Here is a 12,500-nt window from a genome sequence, read left to right as displayed (position 1 = left end):
GAGAGCATTCCTTGGGGTAAATCTGAGACCAGTGTGAGGGTTTGGTACGAGTATTAATATTTGTTTTAATATCCTCCCCCGGGAGTGAGTGCCGGTCCCTGCCCACCCTGTGACTCCTTGCACGGGGAGGAAGAGGCGCTGAATATAAAGGGGAAAATAACCTAAATATAAAGAGGAAAAACGTTAAATGTAAAAAGTAAAAGACGTTAAATGTAAAGAAGTAATATAAAAGCTAAATATGAAGAGAAAAAGACCAAATATAAAGCAGCAATTACAGGAAACTAAATAATTTAAGGGAAAAAGAAGCTAAATATAAACAGAAAAGACGTTATATATAAAAAGTAAAAGACGTCAAATATAAAGAAGGAATATAAAGGCTAAATATGAAGAGAAAAAGACCAAATATAAAGCAGCAATTACAGGAAACTAATTCTAACTTCTAACTCTATCGATGACATGACGCTGTAAGTCAGGAAAAATGGATAACCTGGTATATTGTCTCCATAATTTATAGTAATCAGTATAGTTTCCGTAATCTACAGGAAACAGATTCTAACTCTCACTTCTTATCCTATAGTTGATGCCGGAAACTGAGGAAAATGGATTATCTAGCAGAGTTTCCATAATTAATCCGATTTTAAGCAACATGTCTCACTGCACGAAAGGAGAAAAGACAAAATATAAACTAACACGAAGGAAAGTAAGCCAACAGATAACATGGTAGTTGAATGATTGCCTGACTGACTAACTGATGGATAAAATGGTTCATTCATTCACTGATTAAAGGCATATCAATGGATTCACAAGGCACTGGAGTTTAATGGGACTTAAAACGGGATATATAACATTATTTTCATGATCTATTAGTGATTTAACAAGGATTCCACACCATTAATGAGAACAAAACGCTCATGAGAATTCGATTTATCACTATGGACTTAAGACTTACGATTATTTTCATGATCTTTTAGTGATTTAACAAGGATTTTACATCAATAATGGGAAAAAACGCCAATGCGAGCTTGACTTATCCCCTCTGTGGCCTTTGAAAACAAGTCATCATGAGAAGCCGAAGCGCCTGAGAACACGAGACACAGAGACACGAATCAATTGGTGACCTGCAGCAATAAACACACGGCACTCTGACACGCTCTGCACGCTAATCATACGAGAACCACACCAACGCTCAGCCGGCGCACTAAACTAGCTTTTAGTTCCATAATAAATAGTCGACAAGTAGAATATGCAAATAATCAGATTGAAGGCTAAGCTCATAAAAAAACAAAAAAATACTAATCACAAGAAAATAAAAACAGATTCAGATGACAATTAACTCAAACGAAAATATAAATCTTAACAAAACAAAACACCAACACAAAAATATTGATCAAAAGCATTTATAAAGAAAAAAATAAATAAATAGAAAAAATTAGAATATACTAATATAAAATCATTAAAAAAAAGTAAATAAAAAATGAAGTCCAGAATAAAGTAACCACAAAACTGTACCAAGAAAGAAAACTAATCAAAACAAAGCAAAAAGCAACAAGAGCACAAATTATGAGCCTACTAATCAGGCAGGAACCTTAAGGAGGCAATAAATGCGAGACAACACAGCACTCAGCCAACACCGCCAGGCATGGAGGAGACCAACAGGGCGACACCAATCACACGACAGCTTGAGGAGGAAGGAAGAGGAGGAGGAGGAGGAGGAGGAGGAGGAGGAGGAGGAGGAGGACGAGGAGGAGGGGAGGGGAGGGGAGGGGAGGGGAGGGGAGGGGAGAGAGAGAGAGAGAGAGAGAGAGAGAGAGAGAGAGAGAGAGAGAGAGAGAGAGAGAGAGAGAGAGAGAGAGAGAGGGGGGAACGGGAGATGTCTTTAAGATCTGTGAAATGTAGAATTATTAACGTTGAGAAATGCGAGTAAATAAGAATGACCACGAATAAAAATAAATAAATAAATAAGTATATAATCAAATAGGCAGATAAACCTGACGACAAAGAATAGAGGCATAACATTTACAGAAAAGAAAAAATATGAAATAAACAACAATAATAATAATAATGATAATAAAGAACAAGTAAATCAGAATAGTTACGAATACAAATAATAACAAACATGATCAAAGACAAAAACAAATAAAAGAAGAAATACATTTACAAAAAGAAAGAGAATTACTGTACATAATCATAAAAAAAATTACATAACCAAAAGAAAAAAAAATGAAAACACAAATAAGTGAAGAGTGTGTGTGTGTGTGTGTGTGTGTGTGTGTGTGTGAGGGTATTAAGTTAAGGAATGACGTGCACCGTGACTCAGGGAAGGGAAGAGGGAAGGACTGGGTCAGGATACTAAAACGACAAGTAGTAAACAAACCCAGACGTACAGGAAAGCAGAGTGAGAGAGAAAGAGAAGGAGAGAGAGAGAAGTAAAAGTCAAGGCTAGAAAATGAAAAAGAATGAAAAAAAGTAGGAAAATTTTAAGCAAGAGTGAAGGAGAATGAGGAGACGAGGATAAAAGGAAAGGCTAAAATAAAAGAAAGAATTAAAAAAGCAAGAGAAATTGAAGACAGCGAAGGAGAATGAGAGAAATAAAAGAAAACTGAATAAGAAGACGAGAAAGAATTAAAAACAGAGAGAGACTGAGGGGAGAGGAAAAAAAGCAAAGGCTAAAATAAAATAAGAAAGAGAGAGAGAATGAAAAAAAAAACAAGAGAATTCAAAAGCAAAATTGAAGGAGAAAGAGGAGAAAGATAAAACGGAAGGAGAGTAAAGCAGAGTAAGAAGGCAAGATAATAAAAAAATAGTGAAGGAGAATAAGGAGAAAGGAATAACTGAGAAATAGTAGAAAGAAAATTAAAAAAAAAACAATGGAGGAGAACGAGAGAAGAAAAATGTAAAAGGAAAGGTAACTAAAACAGGATAAGAAGAAAGAAAATTAAAAACCAGAATGAAGGAGAATAAGAAGGAGAGGAGAGGAAAGAAAAGACGACTAAAACAGAGAGAGAAAATAAAAAAAAAAAAAAAGGGAGACGAGAAAGCAAAATATAGACGCCATATTTTCAGAGTTCCGTAATAACCTGATACTCAAAACACACCCACAGATTTTGAGAGAAAGAGGAAAAAAGAAATATGAAAATAATGAGAGAAAACAAATTAAGGGTCACTATCCGTAAAATTTGTCAAAAAACACCATAACAGAGAGAGAGAGAGAGAGAGAGAGAGAGAGAGAGAGAGAGAGAGAGAGAGAGAGAGAGAGAGAGGAGGGAGAGAGAGAGAGAGAGAGAAACACAAAGACAGACAGAAGGGAGCAGGCGGAAAAAGAGGGAAAGAGAGACAGGCACAGACAGAGGAACAGAGAGAGAGAGAAAGAAGGTAGAGCAGAAGTAGAGGGGCGGCGGCAGGTGAGGGGAGACGAGGGGAAGGGGCTGACGCAGTAGGTGGCTGAAGGGGAGAAGGAAGGAGAAAAAGTTGTTTAGTGCAAAGGGCGTCACCTGGCGGGAAGCTGGACCACCCGAGGGGAGGTGACGTGACGGGCTGATGAGGAGATGAGGAGGAGGAGGAAGAGGAGGAAGAGAAATACATAGGAATGATGAATGCAGTACACGGGAGAAACGGATATCAGATGATTTATTGGAGGTGGAGGAGGAGGAGGAGGAGGAGGAGGAGGAAGAGGAGGAGGAGGAGGAGGAGAGGGGAGGAATACATAGGGAACACATATACGAATATGCAGAAGGGTTTATGAGAAGAAGAAGAAGAAGAAACAAAAACAGACGAAAAAGAAATAGGAAAAACGCATAACAACACCACCACAAACAAACAAACACCAACACACACACAAACAAACAAACAAACAAACAAACAATACTTCCATCTAACACTTAAAAACCAACCACAAACTCACCCAAACCAACACACACCCACACAACCTAACACACACCAACACAAATTAACACACCACCAACACACCACATCTCCCATTCATCCCTATACATCCCATTCACCACCACCACCACCACAACCAGCGCCAGCATGAGTCAAGAGCAGTCTTCCTCCGAGCGCAGGAGACTGGCACGCGGGAGGCAGTCAGCTGATCGAAGTAAACACGAGAGAACGAAATTGTAAACAGGACGCCGCTCCACACGCACCTCTGTGTCGACCTGTGAGGAGCACCATTGACACCACTGTATTGCTGGCACGTGTGGCTGTAAACACGAGGGAGCTGAATGAGAGAGAGAGAGAGAGAGAGAGAGAGAGAGAGAGAGAGAGAGAGAGAGAGAGAGAGAGAGAGAGAGAGAGAGAGAGAGACAATATTAAATTATGCTTAATGACTTATCGTAACATAAAACCAAGGGAATAATAGACAGACAGATAGAAGATAAGAAAAGTAAGGAGGAGGAGGAGGAGGAGGAGGAGAAGGAGGAGGAGGAGGTTATGAGGAGGCATAAAAAAAAGGGTTGTTTAGTGTCTGGAGAATCACCTGCTGCCTTACCGTCTAGACCCCCCACACACCTCCTCCTCCTCCTCTTTCCCTCCTCCTCCTTCTTTTTCCCTTCTTTCTTCTTTCCCTTCCATCATTACCTCCACTTCTCCACATTCCTGTCTGTTCCTTCCCTCACGACTCGTTAACCTCACAGCAACTACCATCACCATCATCACTATTGTAACCACCATCATCACCATCACTATTATAACCAACATCACTAACACCACTGAATCGTTAACTACTTGCTCCTTATTTTATATACTTGACAATTACCATCACAAACACCACAGCCACAGTAATCACCATCACCACCATCACTGTATTAACCACCATCACCACCAATTACAATAACTACTAATTACTACCAGTATAACACCTACAAGGAGAACGACGAGCGGAGATGTCAGTAATGGAACAATGTAAGCATCACGCACATCAAGAACTTGCTTACTATTCAAATCACTCTAGTTCAAACCTTTACGAGAGCTTAATGGCTGTGCTACGAGTATATACCGTTGGATAGGAAATTTCATTGTGCGTTCAGTGGTGCGTGTCCGCTCTTGAGACGAAAAAAGTTGCTGAAAATTGCATGAAACTGACGAAACCTCATTTTTCGACACCCTTCTACATTTTGCAAGTTAACCATTGACTTCGCCCAATAGAAGAGATAAAAGCTATATCATACAAAATTGATAAAGTTGTGCTATCATACGGTCCTAATTTCGTTACGATCGGCCGCGTAGTTCCGGAGATATTAACGTTTGAAAAGCGTTAACGGTCTGGCCGGGCCGCTCCAAAACGAAGCAACAACCTCCATAGTATAAACTTCGCTAGTCTCATACGTGACAACTATCACCCCTGCTTCCTAAAATACAGAATACAGCACAATGAAGCATTATCATCTACACACCACCACCACCACCACCACTAGAAGAAGAAAGATTCAATTGTTTCATCTCCAGCTTCGCACTTCATTCACTAAACAAAACCACTCTTTTACGTCTTCTTCCCTCCCTCGCTCCTCTCCCTCCCGCCCTCCATCTCTCTCCCTCTCTCCCTCCAGCTCTCCTTCCCTCCCTAGTACAGTATCATGTGACAAACAATAAACCCCACAAACGAAGCACAACAAATAATGAACAGGTGGTTTCGAAGCTTCACGAGCCCGATTCTCTCTCTCTCTCTCTCTCTCTCTCTCTCTCTCTCTCTCTCTCTCTCTCTCAGCAGCACACCAACAGACTATTAAGGTCGACAAGTACATAACAACCTCAACAAACAAATACAAAGGATAAAATAAATAAACAGACGAGCGACACGGAACTAGAAACAGAGAGAGAGAGAGAGAGAGAGAGAGAGAGAGAGAGAGAGAGAGAGAGAGAGAGAGAGAGAGAGAAATAATCAGACATGCACACGTGGTTCAATAATAAAAAAAATAAATAACGAAAATAATGAAAAGAAAACCCGAGAGAAAAAAAAATAAAGACGAGAAAAGAGAAAGACAGAGAAATAAAAGTAACAAAAAGCACACCAAAAAAAATTTAAAGAAAAAACAGCGGTCAGCTAAAACAGGAAAAGGGGAAAATGCGCAAACAGGAAAAACAAACAAACAAATTGCGCTACTATTAACCTCTTCCAATTCCCTCAACGAGCAAGACCAGACAATGACGTCATACCACCCCCACCACTACCTCCTCTTCCTCTTCCCCCTCCTCGTGCGTCACCAAGTCGTTATGCTTATTTTGAACACTCACACCAGGGCAGAAGTCAAGGATACCCCGGGGAAGTAGCGTGAAGTCCCCTGCGGCACGTACCATAGGGTAAATCACGCGAATAGTGTTGGTGAAATGATTACCGCCTTTGTCTGGCTACTGTGTTTGGGCAGGTGCGCTGAGGGGCTGGTCTGCGCGATTCAAGCGGTTCGAATCCCGTTGAGGAAATGATCAATGGATTGTGTAATGTGTGTGTGTGTGTGTGTAGGTGGATGGTTGGGTAAATTACGCTTAATTTGAGAGGAAAATGAACAATTGTGGATAGAAGATGTATATAATAGTGCTACTTAGGTCCATGTTGCTTCAGTCGTGATTATTAAACGGCCTTTAAATTTGTGCGAGTCTAAAATGTTACTTTAAATTAATAAGGAAATGCAAAGACAGTAGAATAAGTGCCTTAATTCTGGTTGTTTGTGAAGCTTTTATCGTGGTTGCTAAATGAACTGTAACTTTACGTAGTGTGTGTGTGTGTGTGTGTGTGTGTGTGTGTGTGTGTGTGTATTTCTGTGTAAACTGTGGCTTTAGTAATTTGATGAGAGAAAAACTGTAGGTAAAAGGTGTGATGATACTGATAATGTTTTCCAGGCTTTTATCGTAACTCTTTGATGGTCTATAACGTGTGTGTGTGTGTGTGTGTGTGTGTGTGTGTGTGTGTGTGTGTGTGTGTGTGTGTGTTCTTTCATTTGCCTGTATTTGTAAGATGACTTGAGTAATCTGAGAGCAAGAATGGAAGAGAAAGGTGTATAGATTCTAATGGTAATGTTATATTCATTAAAAGGTCGGCGAACTATGACTGGCGTGCGCGTGCTTGCATAAAACCTTCAATACTTCACATTAATTCTGCTTATTCGAGGGTGTAAAGCAGGAAGGAGAGAGACGCAGGAAGGAAAGAGACGCCTAACTGTAGCATCGCGTTCATGTTTTCAGGATCTTCACTGTAGGTCCTTATAATCTGGACAATGAGGTGGGGTTGTAAAAGAGCAGCAGCCTTATTGAAATGCATCTTAGATCTTACATATACAAAAAAAAGTACATAAACAATAACAAAGCCCAGTATACAAATAAAAAATATGTTACGGATACACCTAACACAGACACACGCACACACACACATACAGTAGCGTCCACCCATCTCCCCATCCCCCCATTCATCCATCTACCCATCCATCCGTCAACCAACCTCGCAATGGTGTTATGGCTCCAAATCCAATCCTTCAATCACCTCTTCCTCTCCTTCACTCTCCTATCTCCCCATTCCCCACTCTACAGATTCATCCACTCGTGTACCTCAACCCAGACAACAAGACACAAGGTGACTATACCAATACAACATATAGACAACGTAATACAACAGAACTATGGAACTAACTTGCAGAACACTTCGACAAATTTATCTTAGCCTTTCATCTTTTCAATAGCTCCTCCTGTCTCATCATCTCAAGTAGCTTACCTTGTTCTTATCTTTCCAGTCTTTTATCTTCACCTTTCATCTTTCCACCAGTTAACAAAAGCAACCAGCACAGAGTAACATCAATCACGTCACCCTCACATCAACCACCATGGCGGGCTAGCCTACTGCGTGACACCCCAAGACACAAAACAATCTTCAAATATCACCTCACATCTGCCGCTCACACCCACATAGCCTATCTCGAAGTGACCTGCAGGTACTCAACACTCACCACGGAGACTGCAGACGAAGGACGACACCGGGCAGAGAAGATACGGCGCGATGTTAAAGGGACGGCACACTTAGCCCACTTAGCAGGATCACACACGCGGTCGTCCAGCAGAGATTGGTAGCCCTCTCTTGTGTCCTCCTCCCACCTCCCCCTCCCTACTCTCCCCGCTTCCCACTCCTGTCTCATCTCCTGCCTCCCCCTCCTCAGTCTCCACTACCTCCTCCTTCTATGTCTCCCCGTTACGTCACTTCCTTTAATTCTCTCCAAAACAGCTTCTCACTTTCATGTCTCCTTCTCGCCTCTTCATTAAAATATCATATTGTAGGTGTGTGAGTTTGTATGGATGTATTGAGGCCTGTCGTGATCCCTGCCTCCCTCTCTCCCTCCCTACCTTTCCCCGTCTCTCCCCGTTCCCCATCTTTCGCTTCCCTTTCGTCACTTCCTTTGCCCTTCCAATCGTATGCTCTTCTCCTTTATCTATCTCTCCTTTCCCTTTATATACAAAAAAAAATATTCATCTTATAATACTGAAAACCACCACTGTAGTAAAGATTATGTTTGTTGAATGTTTAGAAGCCAGTAGTGTGTGTGTGTGTGTGTGTGTGTGTCATCGTGCATCAGTCACCTTGCCTCCTCTCCGCCTCCCCTCCACTTGTTACCTCGTCAATCAAATCTGACACGATGGATAAGGTGGATAGATACATAAGATCAGATTCACATAAGCACATACTAACACACATGCGCAGTAATACATAGACCTTAGTTCGCAATACTTATTAGTACATGAAGCTTAGTAATGAGCACCAAAGGAGTACAATTCTATCCTCGTAAGTAAAAAAAAAAAAAACACGGAAGAATACAATGTACAAAGGAAGACAAGGAGTGTATAAGACATTAGATGATAAGGCAAAGTAGAACGAAAAAAGCTCCCATCTTGTAAAAATTAAAGAAACTGATGTAAATTTAGATAACGTAGATTGAGCAAATGGATTAATGTGATAATAGAGATAAAGCAAAATAAGCAGGATACGTAAAGAGGATAAGGATGTAGGTACAAGGTTACAAGAGAGAGAGAGAGAGAGAGAGAGAGAGAGAGAGAGAGAGAGAGAGAGAGAGAGAGAGAGAGAGAGAGAGAGAGAGAGGTATAGGGAGTTCTTTCTGCCGTGACATCTTCAAATTACCTCCTAGTGACGTGTGTGGAGACAAAACATTGAGAAAATAAATAATCTCTCTCTCTCTCTCTCTCTCTCTCTCTCTCTCTCTCTCTCTCTCTCTCTCTCTCTCTGGCAGCCAAAAATTCAATAACAAAAAAATGAAACGATAAAAAGTACAAGAAAAACAAGATTAAAAAAAAAAACAAGACTATGAATCAATAAAACAAAGCAACAATAAGGAAAAAATCAACATTTCTCACCCGTATCACTTGAAGACGACGACCAGAAAGGACAGAACAGAAAAACACCCGTAAATAGCACACAGGAGCGGGAGGAGGCGGGAGGACTGTCAAATACCGCGTCACAACAACTTCCCGCCCCGCACAGAAGAGTTGAGTTGACGCTTCTTCCCGCCCCTCTCTTAACCAGGAGGAGGAGGAGGAGGAGGAGGAGGAGGAGGAGGAGGAGGAGGAGGAGGAGTAGGTGTCAGATCCTATTTCTAAACGCCTCTCCGTCTCAGAGTGCACCTCACCAGCACGTATTTACAAGAGTCGCCACTAGTGTCCTCTTCCTCTTCCTCTTCCCTGCCCTATATAACGCAAAGGAACACAAAGGGGCACAAAGGAAGAACAAGCAGCAGCAGACTTGTATGTTATGTTTGGAAGTACATTATAGGACAGTAAGAGGTGAAGGGCAGCAATTGTGAAGCCCTGCGCTCGAATCAATTGCCTACTGAGAAGGCGCTGAAGGAGAAAAGTTGTTGTTGTTGATGATGATGATGATGATGATGATGATGATGATGATGATGATGATGACGATGATGGTGGTGGTGGTGGTAATAATAATAATAATAATAATAATAATAATAATAATAATAATAATAATAATAATAATAATAATGATAATAATAATAATAATAGCTAGTAAGTTTATCTACTCCTATCTCCTTCTCCTCCTCTTCCTCCTCCTCCTCCTCTTCTTCCTCCTCCTCTATAATTATGTTTAAGCTGTCTTCTCCTCTTCAAGTATCAGTAAGTTCAAATGTCCTTCTTCTTCTTCTTCTTCTTCTTCCTTCTTCTTCCTCTTCTTTCCTATTCTTCTTCTTCTTCTATTAAGTTCCTATGTTTCTCCTTCTCTTCCAGCATCAGTGAATTCGTATGTTTCTCCTTCTTCTCTTCTTCCTTCTTCTCTTCTTCCTCCGCCTCCTCTTCCTCCAAGTGGTGCCGCCGATTAGTAGCAAGCTGCGCCTGTGCCTTCGAGTGTAAATAAACGTTCCTTTAACCTTTCGAGTACTCACTTAAGGAGGATTCAAGTAGAAGCGATTTTAAGCCCATCATAAAATCCTACAAGAAATGATTAAGTCAAGATTTGATTTTCATCCCATCTTTATTCCACTTAGGTTTGTTTGCCTTTTTTTTTCTTTTTGACGCATAACGACATTTTTCTTTGCATTTAATGGGTAAAGATTATAGAGAATTAGCGTAAAAGGCGTGAAATTAACAAATATCGTGAGTTTTCTGGTGATAAAGTGATATTTATGAAAAAAAATTACTTGATTTCTGAACTGTATACGTACAAATAACATCTTTTCTTTACATTTAAACAGTGAAAAGTAACAAACATCAAACTTTTACATATAACAAGACAACACCAATGAAAAAATACCCTCCTTCTTATATCCAGACTGGAAAATAAAAAAAAAGACATTCTAATCAAAATCAAAAAGTAATAAACAGGATTTTCTAACGATTAAAGCAGAAAACCAATACAGGAAGAGGAGGAGGAGGAGGAGGAGGAGGAGGAGGAGGAGGTTGTATGAAGCTGTTTGCAATAAGCTCCACTATCTACTCGTAATCTAAAGACATGTAAGATATTAAGAGCAAATGAGGAGGAAAAGTAGAAGGAGGAGAAGGAGGAGGAGGAGGAGGAGGAGGAGGAGGAGGAGGAGGAGAAGGCCGTGATGGAGCGATGTGGTATATAGAACACCTTTTGTATATTTTGGGGGCGGGCGGTGAGCGAGGGGCGTGAGAGAGAGTGAGAGTGAGTGAGAGGAGGACCACAGACAGACAGGTTGCACCCATCCCGCCCACTCAGTTTGTTTTGGTGAGAGCTGAAACAGTAAACTTCACCGCCACACAACAAACCTCTTACCCCTCTCCCTTCCCTCTCTCCCTCCCTCTCACCACGAATTCCCCTCATCTTCTTCCCTTCCCCTCTCTCTCTCTCTCTCTCTCTCTCTCTCTCTCTCTCTCTCTCTCTCTCTCTCTCTGGATGGTTTTGCTTTCTTTGTATGACTTGTTCTGTTTTTTTTATTATTATTGTGTTTTTAGTTTCGTTTTTTTTTTTCGTTTTCTTATTGTCTTACCTTCGTTTTTCATTGTTTTATTACGTTTTTGTGTTATGTTCTTTCTTTTATTTTTTTTTTTTTATTATTTCGTCAAAGTTTTTCTTTTGTTTCGTTTTTTTTTTATTATTATTTCATTGTCTTTGCATTTTCATCGCTTTTCTTTAAGTTTATAGTACAATTTCTTTCCCCCTTTTCTTATTTCCCTTCCTTTCACCTTCCATATTCCATACACAACATTTCTTTCATTTACTTCCTATACTTCCGACAATCATCAAGTAAGCTTCGCGCATTTAAACAGAGAAATTTCATTAATTCCTCCACGTGTCATTATTTTCTCACACCAAGGAAGCATTTTTTTTTCTCCCTCCGCGTGGCCAGAGTTAGCGCCGCAGCATCATTACTTACCTCACCTGTCTGGCCGCCTCCCCGTCCCTGTCTCGAACACCTTACTAAACCATCGCCACCACTCTTACCACACAAGCTTCCACGCTCACCTGTACATATATTTCAGTACAGCTTTGTATTCCTGACCACTTCTACCTGCATCTCTCTTCACCTTTACCTGTTCGTCTCGTTTTTGTGTGTGTCAGTGTATTTTTAAATGTATGTATTGATTTTTACCTGTATTTCTGTCTATCTTTACCTGTGCAAGTATTTCTATTTATCTATGTTGTATTTCTGTCTATGGTTATTTTATTTTTGTCTATGTTTATCTGTATCTCTCAATTTTTACCTGTTTTTAATTCAGTACTCAATGTATCTTTCTTAATTTTCCAGGTTTTCTACTTTTTTTTTAAAGAGTTTTTGATTCAATTGGAGAGGAAGCCGTCAAGAGAGAGAGAGAGAGAGAGAGAGAGAGAGAGAGAGAGAGAGAGAGAGAGAGAGAGAGAGAGAATGAAATAGTATGAGTGAAAAGGAAAGGAAAACACAAACAGCTTATTTTGCATGGCTTACCGTGCGTGTGTGTGCGTGTGTGTGTGTGTGTGTGTGTGTGTGTGTGTGTGTGTGTGTGTGTGTGTGTGTGTGTGTGTGTGTGTGTGTGTGTGTGTGTGTGTGTGTGTGTGTGTG

The 12,500-nt window shown here is 40.5% G+C and overlaps 1 protein-coding gene across 2 annotated transcripts in view; it reads right to left on the bottom strand.

Annotated features, from left to right (window-relative positions):
- The window catches only part of LOC135112032 (beta-1,3-galactosyltransferase 5-like), a 139,477-nt gene extending 131,371 nt beyond the window's left edge, over positions 1–8,106 (bottom strand). Inside the window, exon 1 of one of the 2 annotated variants that reach the window (XR_010274004.1) lies at positions 7,932–8,106. The gene's annotated coding sequence lies outside the window, so the exon portion shown is untranslated. The remainder of the gene's footprint in view (positions 1–7,931) is intronic. The other variant, XR_010274003.1, reaches the window with a different exon arrangement.
- Positions 8,107–12,500: the final 4,394 nt, after the last annotated feature.

This window comes from Scylla paramamosain, chromosome 23 (genome assembly GCF_035594125.1).
Source record: "Scylla paramamosain isolate STU-SP2022 chromosome 23, ASM3559412v1, whole genome shotgun sequence".
NCBI classification, from domain to species: domain Eukaryota; kingdom Metazoa; phylum Arthropoda; class Malacostraca; order Decapoda; family Portunidae; genus Scylla; species Scylla paramamosain.
The sequence above is the reverse complement of the archived record's forward strand: the minus strand, read 5'-3'. Positions and strand labels throughout refer to the sequence as shown.